Source organism: Tachyglossus aculeatus, chromosome 20, assembly GCF_015852505.1.
Source record: "Tachyglossus aculeatus isolate mTacAcu1 chromosome 20, mTacAcu1.pri, whole genome shotgun sequence".
In the NCBI taxonomy this organism is placed as follows: domain Eukaryota; kingdom Metazoa; phylum Chordata; class Mammalia; order Monotremata; family Tachyglossidae; genus Tachyglossus; species Tachyglossus aculeatus.
Window position 1 is genome coordinate 19,142,844 of NC_052085.1, and position 14,590 is coordinate 19,157,433.

The 14,590-nt window shown below is 43.3% G+C and overlaps 1 protein-coding gene across 1 annotated transcript in view; it reads left to right on the forward strand.

Annotated features, from left to right (window-relative positions):
- ARHGAP20 (Rho GTPase activating protein 20) overlaps positions 1 to 14,590 on the forward strand; it is a 101,549-nt gene that overhangs the window by 59,949 nt on the left and 27,010 nt on the right. The window lies entirely within an intron of this gene.

The window sequence follows — 14,590 nt, forward strand, 5'->3', positions numbered from 1 at the left end:
ATCAGGGACTCCAACTGCTGCTTCTTGGTCAATCAATCAATCAATCAGTCAATCATTCAATTGTATTTATTGAGCACTTACTGTGTGCAGAGCACTGTACTAAGCGCTTGGGCAGTCCAAGTCGGCAACACATAGAGACAGTCCCTACCCAACAGCGGGCTCACACTCTAGAAGGGTCAATCAATCAATCAATCAATCATATTTATTGAGCGCTTACTATGTGCAGAGCACTGTACTAAGCGCTTGGGAAGTACAAATTGGCAACACATAGAGACAGTCCCTACCCAACAGTGGGCTCACAGTCTAAAAGGGGGAGACAGAGAACAGAACCAAACATACCAACAAAATAAAATAAATAGGATAGAAATGTACAAGTAAGATAAATAAATAAATAAATAGAGTAATAAATATGTACAACCATATATACATATATACAGGTGCTGTGATCCCCTGAGCCTTCTCATCATCATCATCATCAATCGTATTTATTGAGCGCTTACTATGGGCAGAGCACTGTACTAAGCGCTTGGGAAGTACAAATTGGCAACATATAGAGACAGTCCCTACCCAACAGTGGGCTCACAGTCTAAAAGGGGGAGACAGAGAACAGAACCAAACATACCAACAAAATAAAATAAATAGGATAGAAATGTACAAGTAAGATAAATAAATAAATAAATAGAGTAATAAATATGTACAACCATATATACATATATACAGGTGCTGTGATCCCGTGAGCCTTCTCATCATCATCATCATCAATCGTATTTATTGAGCGCTTACTATGGGCAGAGCACTGTACTAAGCGCTTGGGAAGTACAAATTGGCAACACATGGAGACAGTCCCTACCCAACAGTGGGCTCACAGTCTAAAAGGGGGAGACAGAGAACAGAACCAAACATACCAACAAAATAAAATAAATAGGATAGAAATGTACAAGTAAGATAAATAAATAAATAAATAGAGTAATAAATATGTACAACCATATATACATATATACAGGTGCTGTGATCCCGTGAGCCTTCTCATCATCATCATCATCATCAATCGTATTTATTGAGCGCTTACTATGGGCAGAGCACTGTACTAAGCGCTTGGGAAGTACAAATTGGCAACATATAGAGACAGGCCCTACCCAACAGTGGGCTCACAGTCTAAAAGGGGGTTCGCCAAAGGCCGTTCAGTGCCTGTGTCCCCGGTTGCTCAAAGATTTTATGTGACTTTCTTATTTTCTCTTTTGCTCCGTGGATTCATAAACCCGAAAAGGACGGCAGCCCCTGGCCCAGAAAGGCCTCATATTGTTTACCAGAAGGGTAAGGGGAGGGAGGGAGAGATGATATTTTAAATATATTCTAAAAAGCCTGCCAAGACTCACCCCTTTGTCTTCTCAGTTTGGAAAGTGACCCGTTCATAGATTTCTCATTCATTATCACTCGCATCATTCGCGCAGCATGGGCTTGGGAATCAGAGGACCTGAGTTCTAATCCCTGCGCTGCCGCTTGTCTGCTGTGTGACTTGGGGCGAATCATTTCACTTCTCTGGGCCTCATCTGTAAAGCGGAGGTTAAGACTGTGAGCCTTATGTGGGACAGAGACCGTGTCCAACCCGATTATTTTGTATCTGGCCGAGAGCTTAGTACGGTATAGTAAGCACTTAAGAAATGCCGCTATTATTATTATTATTATTATTATTATTATTACTATTATTATTATCTGGGTGATTAATGTGATACCCCCAAGGCATCAGACCCCTGTTCTGCACCTCACTATGATGGAGGAGTGAGGCAGTGCCTAAAGGACTATGTCATGAGAGAAGCAGCGTGGGTCAGTGGAAAGAGCCCGGGCTTTGGAGTCCGAGGTCATGGGTTCAAATCCTGGCTCCACCACCTGTCAGCTGTGTAACTTTGGGCAAGTCACTTCATTTCTCTGGGCCTCAGTTCCCTCATCTGTAAAATGGGGATGAAGACTGTGAGCCCCCCGTGGGACAACCTGATCGCCTTGGAACCTCCCCAGCGCTTAGAACAGTGCTTTGCACATAGTAAGCGCCTAATAAATGCCATTATTATTATTAAGAAGACCTACCTAGGGCAGAGATTGGCAACCTTCTTGCACAGAGGAGCCAAACCACAGTATATGTCCTCCCAAACCCTTTCTTGAAAAACTCTGTGTTTTTCTCTCTGCTACCGCATGCCAATTTTGAAACAGAAAAATTTTGATTTTCGTAAGGATTGGGATTACAGAGATTGTTTGGCAAGGAAGGGAAGACTGAAGGCTGATGGAATTGGGAAAAGACAGACTGAATTGTAGGAAAAAGATGATAAGCAGGTTTAATTGGAGGTGATAGTATTATCATTGTGAGCTCGTTGTGGGAAGGGAATGTGTCTTTTGTTATATCGAACTCTCCCAAGTGTCTAGTCCAGTGCTTTGCACATGGTAAGCGCTCAATACATATGATTGAGCAATAATAATAATAATTTTGGTATCTGTTTAACGCTTACTTAGTGCTTTGCACGTAGTAAGTGCTTAACAAATGCCATCATTATTATTATTATTATTATTATTATTACTATGTGCCAAGCACTGTTCTAAGCGCTGGGAGAGATACAAGGTAATCAGGTTGTCCCGCATGGGGCTCACAGTCTTAATCCCCATTTTCCAGATGTGGTAACTGAGGCACAGAGAAGTTAAGTGACTTGTCCAAAATCACACAGCTTACAAGTGATGGAGCCGGGATTAGAACCCATGACCTCTGACTCTCAAGCCCACGCTCGTTCCACTGAGCCACGCTGCTTCTCAATAATGATAATGATGGCATTTGCTAAGCGCCTACTATGCGCAAAGCATCGTTCTAAGCGCTGGGAAAGGATACAAGGTGATCAGGTTGTCCCACGGGGGGCTCACAGTCTTCACCCCCATTTTACAGATGAGGGAACTGAGGCCCAGAGAAGTGAAGTGACTTGCCCAAAGTCACACAGCTGACAATTGGCAGAGCCGGGATTCGAATTCCTTTTCTTCAAATATTTTAAATAGCGGAGAGGTGGCCAGATTTCTGAGTTTGCCAAATCCTGGGTCGCTCCAGGCGGTAAGTTCAGAATGATGAATCAATCAATCAATCGTATTTATTGAGCGCTTACTGTGTGCAGAGCACTGTACTAAGCGCTTGGGAAGTCCAAGTTGGCAACGTACAGAGACGGTCCCTACCCAACAGTGGGATGGACTTCGGGGGCCGTTGATGTTATCCTAGAATCGTAAACTTGGGAGGGACCTTCGGGGTCATTTTATCCAATCAATCAATCAATCAATCGTATTTATTGAGCGCTTACTATGTGCAGAGCACTGTACTAAGCGCTTGGGAAGTACAAATTGGCAACACATAGAGACAGTCCCTACCCAACAGTGGGCTCACAGTCTAAAAGGGGGAGACAGAGAACAGAACCAAACATACCAACAAAATAAAATAGGATAGAAATGTACAAGTAAAATAAATAAATAAATAAATAAATAAATAAATAAATAAATAGAGTAATAAATATGTACAGCCATATATACATATATACAGGTCTCTCTGCCTCCAAATGGGATTTTGCTTTCAACCTAGACTGAGAGCCCACTGTTGGGTAGGGACCGTCTCTAAATGTCGCCAACTTGGACTTCCCAAGCGCTTAGTACAGTGCTCTGCACACAGTAAGCGCTCAATAAATACGATTGAATGAATGAACCGTCAATCCGTGATGTGCCAAACCTGTTAACTGGAGATTGTCTTTCTTCCTCCTCCCTAGACTATGAGCCTCATGTGGGACAGGGACTGTGTCCAACCTGATTATCTTGCATTCATTCAGTCGTATTTATTGAGCGCTTACTGGGTGCACAGCGCTGTACTAAGAGCTTGGGAAGTACAAGTCGGCAGCTTCTAGAGACGGTCCCTACCCAACAACGGGCTCACAGTCTAGAAGGGGGAGACGGACAACAAAACAAGAAGCAGTGTGGCTCAGTGGAAAGAGCCCGGGCTTTGGAGTCCGAGGTCGTGGGTTCAAATCCCGGCTCCGCCAATTGTCAGCTGGGTGACTTTGGGCAAGTCACTTCACTTCTCTGGGCCTCAGTTCCCTCATCTGGAAAATGGGGATTAAGACCGTGAGCCCCACGTGGGACAACCTGATCGCCTTGTATCCCCCAGTGCTTAGAATGGTGCTTTGCATATAGTAAGCGCTTAACAAATGCTATCATCATTATTATTATTATTAAAACAAAACATGGAGACAGTTGTAGACATCTTCTCTCTACCCTAGTTCTTAGAAAAGGGCTGGGCACATAGTAAGCACTCAACAAATACCGTACTTATTTATTGAGTGCTTTCTGTGTGCAGAGCGTGTACTGAGTACTTGGGAGAGTACTTGTACTTCCCAAGCGCTTAGTACAGTGCTCTGCGCACAGTAAGCACTCAATAAATACGATTGATTGAGAGTAGAACACAACAGAATTCCAACCACCAGTTTTCATCTAACCTTCCCAGCGCTTAGAACAGTGCTTTGCACATAGTAAGCGCTTAATAAATGCCATTATTATTATTATTATCTCTGCAACTCTTCTGTTAGAGGATTGGAGTCATTCCTTGAGTCCTATTTCGTTCCTTGTTTGGCCATTAATGGGAAATGAAGCCACACCATGGGAACTGACGTGGGCTCTCAACCTTCATTTAGTGTCTTTAACAGGGGGAGGGGGGCTCTGTGTGTGTGTGTGTGTGTGTGTGTGTGTGTGTGTGTGTGTGTGTGTGTGTGTGTGTGTGTGTGAATACACACACACTTTAATCCCCAAGAGTAGTTTCCGTTGGTAAATCTTTAAGCGTGGTCACGCTATTCATCATCATCATCATCAATCGTATTTATTGAGCGCTTGCTCGGTGCAGAGCACTGTACTAAGCGCTTGGGAAGTACAAATTGGCAACATCTAGAGACAGTCCCTACCCAACAGTGGGCTCACAGTCTAAAAGGGGGGAGACAGAGAACAAAACCAAACATACTAACAAAATAAAATAAATAGAATAGATATGTACAAATAAAATAAATAAATAAATAAATTGAGTAATAATAAATAAATGGAGTAATAAATAGAGTAATAAATAGAGTAATAAATAGAGTAATGTACTATTGTGGGGAGGAAAGGACAGAAGAAGGTGTCAGGAATTGGCTGGACTTTCCCAACCGCTTTTTCCTCGCGGACGGTGGCCCGAACCAAGCGGAGGCCCTCCCAGTCTTCCTGGGAAGACTCTTCCCCTTCACCTCCCACCGCCACGGTGCTTCCTGCCCAGTCTCCCGAACCGCCAACCTTCAGGCCACCCACGGTTTTCCAGGTAATTTGCCGGTGCCTCGTTTCCGAAGCAGGATACCCCCAACCGGGAAACGGGATCCGGGGCTCCCCTGCAACCCCGGGTTCTGAGCAAGAAATGGGCCAAAGCTAACGGGCCCTCTGCCCAGAAACGGGGTTTAACTGATGCAGAGCCGGGTGGCTGTGATCTGAATGTTCAATTTTCCTCCCCAAAGTTCAGATTACTAAGCCCCGGAAACGTTGTTCTAGAGGTGTACAAGGGAAGTCGGGTGCGGTTTTCACGAGTGTTTCATTATGGATAACCTGAAGTCAGGCACCTGGGAAAAGATGCTTTATTCATGAATACCAATATGCTTCCCACCCGTACATGGATTTCATAAAAATTTCACCTCCGTCCTTATTCAGAGATATTAACTTTATCAACTTCCAAGCCTTCCCAGGGCAATCTAAGTCCTTTTCCATTGTTCTGGCCCTCAGTTGGGCATACCTAATTATCTTTGAGAGAGAGAGAGATCCTGCTGTCAGTTTCATTTCAGATTTCGCACCTTATTTGCTAGACTGCAAGCTCCTTGGGGCAGTCAGTCAATCAGTCGAATTTATTGAGTGCTTACCGTGAGCGGAGGACCATACTAAGTGCTTGGGAAAGTACAATATAACATGGGGCGGGAATCATATCTATCAATTCTTACACTTAATGGATTGCTCTGCACACAGTAAGCACTCAATCCGTATCCTAAATATTCAACATTAATTCGGGACCCAATGGAACCTAAAGCTTGCCGGGAGGTTTTTGACACAGCTAGAATTTCCTGACGCTGATTTCTTTTTTTTTCAGGCTAATATTTTTCCCTGCGAATAGCACTTTTCCTTTAATCAGCCTGTGACATTTAGAAGCTGAAGTTATGAGTTGAAAAACTCTCCAGGAAAGTAAACTTTAATGAAAAATTTTTTCCTCTCGGTCCCAGAGGGAACGTGAACTCTTACAAACCTGAATGATATATGGAACCAAAGCCAGGACTGAGCCTGAAAGCATTTATGATAAAGCCCAGGGCCCAGTTTCTATTTTATTCAGAGGGAACACCCCTAAGGCGAAAGGAATTTAATAGAAGAGGGAACAATGCATTCTTCGGGAAAGGTGCTTGGGGGCTGAGTAAGGGGCCGTAAAGAAGTGAGAAGTCTGAAAGGGGACTTGTGTGTCTTGAAAAAGCCCTCTTTGGGCATTTTTTCGGGTTTGCTGGCTGAAGAAACATTGCGTGGATTGTGTGTGGCGAAATCTGCGGAATCCCCTCTTGCATTCAAGAATGTGTTTGGTTTCCTTTGCTGCCTTTTACAGTCGGAGCGGGCCGGAATGGGGGTTGGGAGGGAAGAGCTTGGGTCCGTCGGAATATTTTGGGCCACGTCCCTCCCGAAAGCCGTTAGGGAGCAAAATCTAGCCCCGTGTTTTTGCGGGCAGGCGCCGGGCCTGATAGATGGTGGGCCCTGCCGGAAGAGTGACGGTGACGATGGCGATCCGTCAATCAGTGGTATTTATCCATGTACACAACACTGGAATAAGACAGACACGCTCCCGGCCACACAACACACTTACCGTCTACAGGCGTGATGGCGATGATGCAGGAGTTGCGAACGATGGGTGACTCTGGTATTCATTCATTCAGCCGTATTTATCGAGCGCTTACTGCGTGCGGAGACCGGACTAAGCGCTTGGGAAGTACAAGTCGGCGACATATAGCGACGGTCCCCATTCATTCATTCATTCAGTCGTATTTATTGAGCGCTTACTGCGTGCAGAGCACCGGACTAAGCGCTTGGGAAGTACAAGTCGGCGACATATAGCGACGGTCCCCATTCATTCATTCATTCAGTCGTATTTATTGAGCGCTTACTGCGTGCGGAGACTGGACTAAGCGCTTGGAAAGTACAAGTCGGCGACATATAGCGACGGTCCCCATTCATTCATTCATTCATTCAGTCGTATTTATTGAGCGCTTACTGCGTGCGGAGACCGGACTAAGCGCTTGGGAAGTACAAGTCGGCGACATATAGCGACGGTCCCCATTCATTCATTCATTCAGCCGTATTTATCGAGCGCTTACTGCGTGCGGAGACCGGACTAAGCGCTTGGGAAGTACAAGTCGGCGACATATAGCGACGGTCCCCATTCATTCATTCATTCAGTCGTATTTATTGAGCGCTTACTGCGTGCGGAGACCGGACTAAGCGCTTGGGAAGTACAAGTCGGCGACATATAGCGACGGTCCCCATTCATTCATTCAGCCGTATTTATCGAGCGCTTACTGCGTGCGGAGACCGGACTAAGCGCTTGGGAAGTACAAGTCGGCGACATATAGCGACGGTCCCCATTCATTCATTCATTCAGTCGTATTTATTGAGCGCTTACTGCGTGCGGAGACCGGACTAAGCGCTTGGGAAGTACAAGTCGGCGACATATAGCGACGGTCCCCATTCATTCATTCATTCATTCAGTCGTATTTATTGAGCGCTTACTGCGTGCGGAGACCGGACTAAGCGCTTGGGAAGTACAAGTCGGCGACATATAGCGACGGTCCCTACCCACCAACGGGCGCCCAGTCTAGAAGGGGGAGACGGACAACAAAACAAAACATGTGGACAGGGGTCAAGTCGTCAGAAAAAATCAAAATAAAGCTAGGCGCACATCGTAGTAGAGTCATGGGGGCTTCAGGAGGGGAGGAGAAAGAAAGGAGAAAGAGACTCATCTCTGCTGTTGCTAGTCCATGTAATAATAATGATAATTTTGGCCCTCGTTTCTCCCATTCTCCCTCCATTTTATGATGCCACTGCACTTGAATCTGCACCAAGAACTTTGTATTCACCCCACCTCCGGCACTTAAGTTCATAAAGTAGTAATAATATTTGTTCCGTGCTTAATGTGCGGCGAGCACTCTTCTAGGTTTAGCACTTAAGTTCATGTAGTAGTAATGATATTTGTTCCGTGCTTAATATGTGGCGAGCACTCTTCTAAGTGCAGCACTTAAGTTCATATAGTAGTAATAATATTTGTTACGTGCTTAATATCAATCAATCAATTGTATTTATTGAGTGCTTACTTTGTGCAGAGCACTGTACTAAGCGCTTGGGAAGTAATATGTGGTGAGCACTCTTCTCAGTGCAGCACTTAAGTTCATATACTAGTAATAATATTTGTTCCGTACTTAATATGTGGCGAGCACTCTTCTAAGTTTAGCACTTAAGTCCATGGGAAGTAATATGTGGTGAGCACTCTTCTCAGTGCAGCACTTAAGTTCATATACTAGTAATAATATTTGTTCCGTACTTAATATGTGGCGAGCACTCTTCTAAGTTTAGCACTTAAGTCCATGTAGTAGTAATAATATTTGTTCCATGCTTAATATGTGGCGAGCACTCTTCTAAGTTTAGCGCTTAAGTTCATATAGTAGTAATAATATTTGGTACATGCTTAATATGTGGCGAGCACTCTTCTAAGTTTAGCACTTAAGTTCATATAATAGTAATAATATTTGGTACGTGCTTAATATTGGGCGAGCACTCTTCTAAGTTTAGCACTTAAGTTCATGTAGTAGTAATAATATTTGTTCTGTGCTTAATATGTGGCGAGCACTCTTCTAAGTGCAGCCCTTAAGTTTGTACAGTACTAATAATATTTGTTCCATGCTTAATATGTGGCGAGCACTCTTCTAAGTTTAGCACTTAAGTTCATATAGTAGTAATAATATTTGTTCCGTGCTTAATATGTGGCGAGCACTCTTCTAAGTTTAGCACTTAAGTTCATATAGTAGTAATAATATTTGGTACATGGTTAATATGTGGCGAGCACTCTTCGAAGTTTAGCACTTAAGTTCATATAATAGTAATAATATTTGGTACGTGCTTAATATTGGGCGAGCACTCTTCGAAGTTTAGCACTTAAGTTCATATAATAGTAATAATATTTGGTACGTGCTTAATATTGGGCGAGCACTCTTCTAAGTTTAGCACTTAAGTTCATGCAGTAGTAATAATATTTGTTCTGTGCTTAATATGTGGCGAGCACTCTTCTAAGTGCAGCCCTTAAGTTTGTACAGTAGTAATAATATTTGTTCCATGCTTAATATGTGGCGAGCACTCTTCTAAGTTTAGCACTTAAGTTCATATAGTAGTAATAATATTTGTTCCGTGCTTAATATGTGGCGAGCACTCTTCTAAGTTTAGCACTTAAGTTCATATAGTAGTAATAATATTTGGTCCATGCTTAATATGTGGCGAGCACTCTTCGAAATTTAGCACTTAAGTTCATATAATAGTAATAATATTTGGTACGTACTTAATATTGGGCGAGCACTCTTCGAAGTTTAGCACTTAAGTTCATATAATAGTAATAATATTTGGTACGTGCTTAATATTGGGCGAGCACTCTTCTAAGTTTAGCACTTAAGTTCATATAATAGTAATAATATTTGGTACGTGCTTAATATTGGGCGAGCACTCTTCTAAGTTTAGCACTTAAGTTCATGTAGTAGGAATAATATTTGTTCTGTGCTTAATATGTGTGAGCACTCTTCTAAGTGCAGCCCTTAAGTTCATATAGTAGTAATAATATTTGTTCCATGCTTAATATGTGGCGAGCACTCTTCTAAGTGCAGCACTTAAGTTCATACAGTAGTAATAATATTTGTTCCGTGCTTAATATGTGGCGTGCACTCTTCTAAGTTTAGCACTTAAGTTCATATAGTAGTAATAATATTTGGTACGTGCTTAATATGTGGTGAGCACTCTTCTAAGTGCAGCACTTAAGTTTATACAGTAGTAATAATATTTGTTCCGTGCTTAATATGTGGCGAGCACTCTTCTAAGTTTAGCACTTAAGTTCATGTAGTAGTAATAATATTTGGTCCATGCTTAATATGTGGCGAGCACTCTTCTAAGTTTAGCACTTAAGTTCATATAATAGTAATAATATTTGGTACGTACTTAATATTGGGCGAGCACTCTTCGAAGTTTAGCACTTAAGTTCATATAATAGTAATAATATTTGGTACATGCTTAATATTGGGCGAGCACTCTTCTAAGTTTAGCACTTAAGTTCATATAATAGTAATAATATTTGGTACGTGCTTAATATTGGGCGAGCACTCTTCTAAGTTTAGCACTTTAGTTCATGTAGTAGTAATAATATTTGTTCTGTGCTTAATATGTGGCGAGCACTCTTCTAAGTGCAGCCCTTAAGTTTGTACAGTAGTAATAATATTTGTTCCATGCTTAATATGTGGTGAGCACTCTTCTAAGTTTAGCACTTAAGTTCATGTAGTAGTAATAATATTTGGTACATGCTTAATATGTGGCAAGCACTCTTCTAAGTGCAGCCCTTAAGTTCATATAGTAGTAATAATATTTGTTCCGTGCTTAATATGTCGCGAGCACTCTTCTAAGTTTAGCACTCAGGTTCATGTAGTAGTAATAATATTTGGTACATGCTTAATATGTGGTGAGCACTCTTCTAGGTTTAGCACTTAAGTTCATATAGTAGTAATAACATTTGTTCCGTGCTGAATATGTGGCGAGCACTCTTCTAAGTTTAGCACTTAAGTTCATATAGTAGTAATAATATTTGTTCCGTGCTTAATATGTGGTGAGCACTCTTCTAAGTTTAGCACTCAAGTTCATAGAGTAGTAATAATATTTGGTACGTGCTTAATATGTGGCGAGCACTCTTCGAAGTTTAGCACTTAAGTTCATATAATAGTAATAATATTTGGTACGTGCTTAATATGTGGCGAGCACTCTTCTAAGTTTAGCATTTAAATTCATACAGTAGTAATAATATTTGTTCTGTGCTTAATATGTGGCGAGCACTTTTCTAAGTGCTGGGGTGGGTACACACTGATCAGGTTGGATACAGTCCCCATCCCACACGGGGCTCGCAGTCTAAGCAGGAGGGAGAAGGGGCAATTGAAGTCCCATTTTACAGTTGAAGAATTGAGGCACAGAGAAGTGAAGGGACTTGTCTGAGGTCACCCAGCAGGCAGGTGACAGAGCTGATATTAGAAACCAGGTCCTCCGAGTCCCAGTCCAATTGGCTGGGCTTCTTTTCTACGTATACATAGAAGCGTGTTCAAATCCCGGCTCCGCCGATTTTCAGCTGTGTGACTTTGGGCAAGTCACTTCACTTCTCTGGGCCTCAGTTCCCTCATCTGGAAAATGGGGATGAAGACCGTGAGCCCCCCGTGGGACAACCTGATCACCTTGTATCTCCCTAGTGCTTGGAACGGTGCTTGGCACATAGTAAGCACTTACCAAATACCATCATCGTCATCCTGTATATAAATCAGTGATATTTATGTTGCCAACTTGTACTTCCCAAGCGCTTAGTACAGTGCTCTGCACACAGTAAGCGCTCAATAAATACAATTGATTGATTGATGGATTGATTATTGACATAAATGTGTGCACGTACAGATCCTCCATCAGTAATTTATGTTAATGTCTGTTTTCCCCTTTAAACCGTCCGGTCTTGTGGGCAGGAAACGTATCTACCAACTCTACTGTATTAGCATCCAGCGCTTAGAACAGTGCTTTGCACATAGTAAGCGCTTGCTTAACAAATACCATCATTATTATTATTTTGTTGGGTAGGGACCGTCTCTATATGTTGCCAACTTGTACTTCCCAAGCGCTCAGTACAGTGCTCTGCACACAGTAAGCGCTCAATAAATACGATTGAATGAATGAATGAATCTAGTACAGTGCTAGGCACTCAGTAAGCTCTCAGTAAATACCATTGATTGACTGATTGGTTGTTAAACTCTCCCCCTTCTAGACTGTGAGCCCACTGTTGGGCAGGGACCGTCTCTATATGTTGCCAACTTGTTCTTCCCAAGCGCTTAGTACAGTGCTCTGCACACAGTAAGCGCTCAATAAATACGATTGATGATGATAAACTCCGGCAGCGTGGCTCAATGGAAAGAGCCCGGGCTTGGGAGTCAGAGGTCATGGGTTCAAATCCCGGCTCCACCACTGGTCAGCTGTGTGACCTTGGGCAAGTCACTTCACTTCTCTGGGCCTCAGTTCCCTCATCTGTAAAATGGGGATTAAGACTGTGAGCCCCCCGTGGGACAACCCGATCACCTTGTATCCCCCTCCAGCGCTTAGAACAGTGCTTTGCACATAGTAAGCGCTTAACAATTGCCATCATTATTATTATTATGTGCCAAACTCTGTGCTACGCACTGGGATAGAGACAACAAAATTAGGTTGGGCACCTTTCCTGTCCCTCGTGGGGCTCACAGTCTAAAAGGGGGCGGAGGGGCTGGCGGGGGGGAATCAGGTATTGAATCCCCATTTTACAGATAGGGAAACCAAAGCTCAGAGAAGTTAAGTGACTTGCCCAAGGTCACACAGCAGACAATTGATGGAGCTGGAATTAGCACCCGGGTCCTGTGATTCCCAAGCCTATGAGATTCCCCCTCCTTCCCTTATAATAATGATAGCATTTATTAAGCACTTATTCTTCCCTTCTCTCACTCCTCCCTTCCTTTTCCCCCTGCTTCCCCTCTTTCCCAGTTGGCAGCAATAGCTGGTGTTTTTTTTAATAGCATTTATTAATAATAATAATAATAATAATGGCATTTATTAAGCACTTACTATGTACAAAGCACTGTTCTAAGCGCTGGGGAGGTTACAAGGTGATCAGGTTGTCCCACGGGGGGCTCCCAGTCTTCATCCCCATTTTACAGATGAGGGAACTGAGGCACAGAGAAGTGAAGTGACTTGCCCCAAGTCACACAGCTGACAAGTGGTGGAGATGGGATTCGAATAATAATAATAATAATGGCATTTGTTAAGCGCTTACTATGTGCAAAGCACCATTCTAAGCACTGGGGAGGTTCCAAGGTGATCAGGTTGTCCCACGGGGGGCTCACAGTCTTCATCCCCATTTTACAGATGAGGTCACTGAGGCCCAGAGAAGTGAAGTGACCTGCCCAAAGTCACACAGCTGACAATCGGCGGAGCCGGGATTTGAATAATAATAATAATAATAATAATAATAATGACATTTGTTAAGCACTTACTATGTGCAAAGCACCGTTCTAAGCACTGGGGAGGTTCCAAGGTGATCAGGTTGTCCCACGGGGGGCTCACAGTCTTCATCCCCATTTTCCAGATGAGGGAACTGAGGCCCAGAAAAGTGAAGTGACCTGCCCAAAGTCATGCAGCTGCCAGTTGGCGGAGCCGGGATTTGAACCCACGACCTCTGACTCCAAAGCCCGGGCTCTTTCCCCTGAACCACGCTGCTTCTCTATTCTACAAGAATTCTCCAAAAATCTTCAGTAATTGTGACACCGTCGCGTGGGCACTGGTTTTGGAGGGTTTTTTAAATGGCATTTGTTCAGCGTTTACTGTGTGTCCAGCGCTGTTGGACACAGTCCTTGTCCCACAAAGGGCTCACAGTCTTAGTCGGTGGAGGATTTAAGCCCCGTTTTCATAATAATAATAATAATAATGATGATGATGGCATTTATTAAGCGCTTACTATGTGCCAAGCACTGTTCTAAGCGCTGGGGAGGTTACAAGGTGATCAGGTTGTCCCATGGGGGGCTCACACTCTTAATCCCCATTTTACAGGTGAGGACACTGAGGCCCAGAGAAGTTATACCTCCTTCCCTTCCCCACAGCACCTGTATATTTGTATATATGTTTGTACATATTTATTACTCTGTTTATTTATTTCACTTGTACAGATCTATTCTATTTATTTCATTTTGTTAATATGTTTGGTTTTGTTCTCTGTGTCCCCCTTCTAGACTGTGAGCCCACTGCTGGGTAGGGACCGTCTCTAGATGTTGCCAACTTGTATTTCCCAAGCGCTTAGTACAGTGCTCTGCACACAGTAAGCGCTCAATAAATACGATTGATTGATTGATTAAGTGATTTGCCCAGGGTCACACAGCTGACAATTGGCGGAGCCGGGATTTGAACCCGTAATAATAATAATAATGATGGCATTTATTAAGCACTTACTATGTGCAGAGCACTGTTCTAAGCGCTGGGGAGGTTACAAGGTGATCAGGTTGTCCCACGGGGGGCTCACAATCTTAAGCCCCACTTTACAGGTGAGGTCACTGAGGCCCAGAGAAGTTAAGTGACTTGCCCAACCCGACTTGTGTTGCCGACTTGTACTTCCCAAGGGCTTAGTACAGTGCTCTGCACACAGTAAGCGCTCAATAAATACGATTGATTGATCGATTGATTAACCCAGAGAGAGATTGTC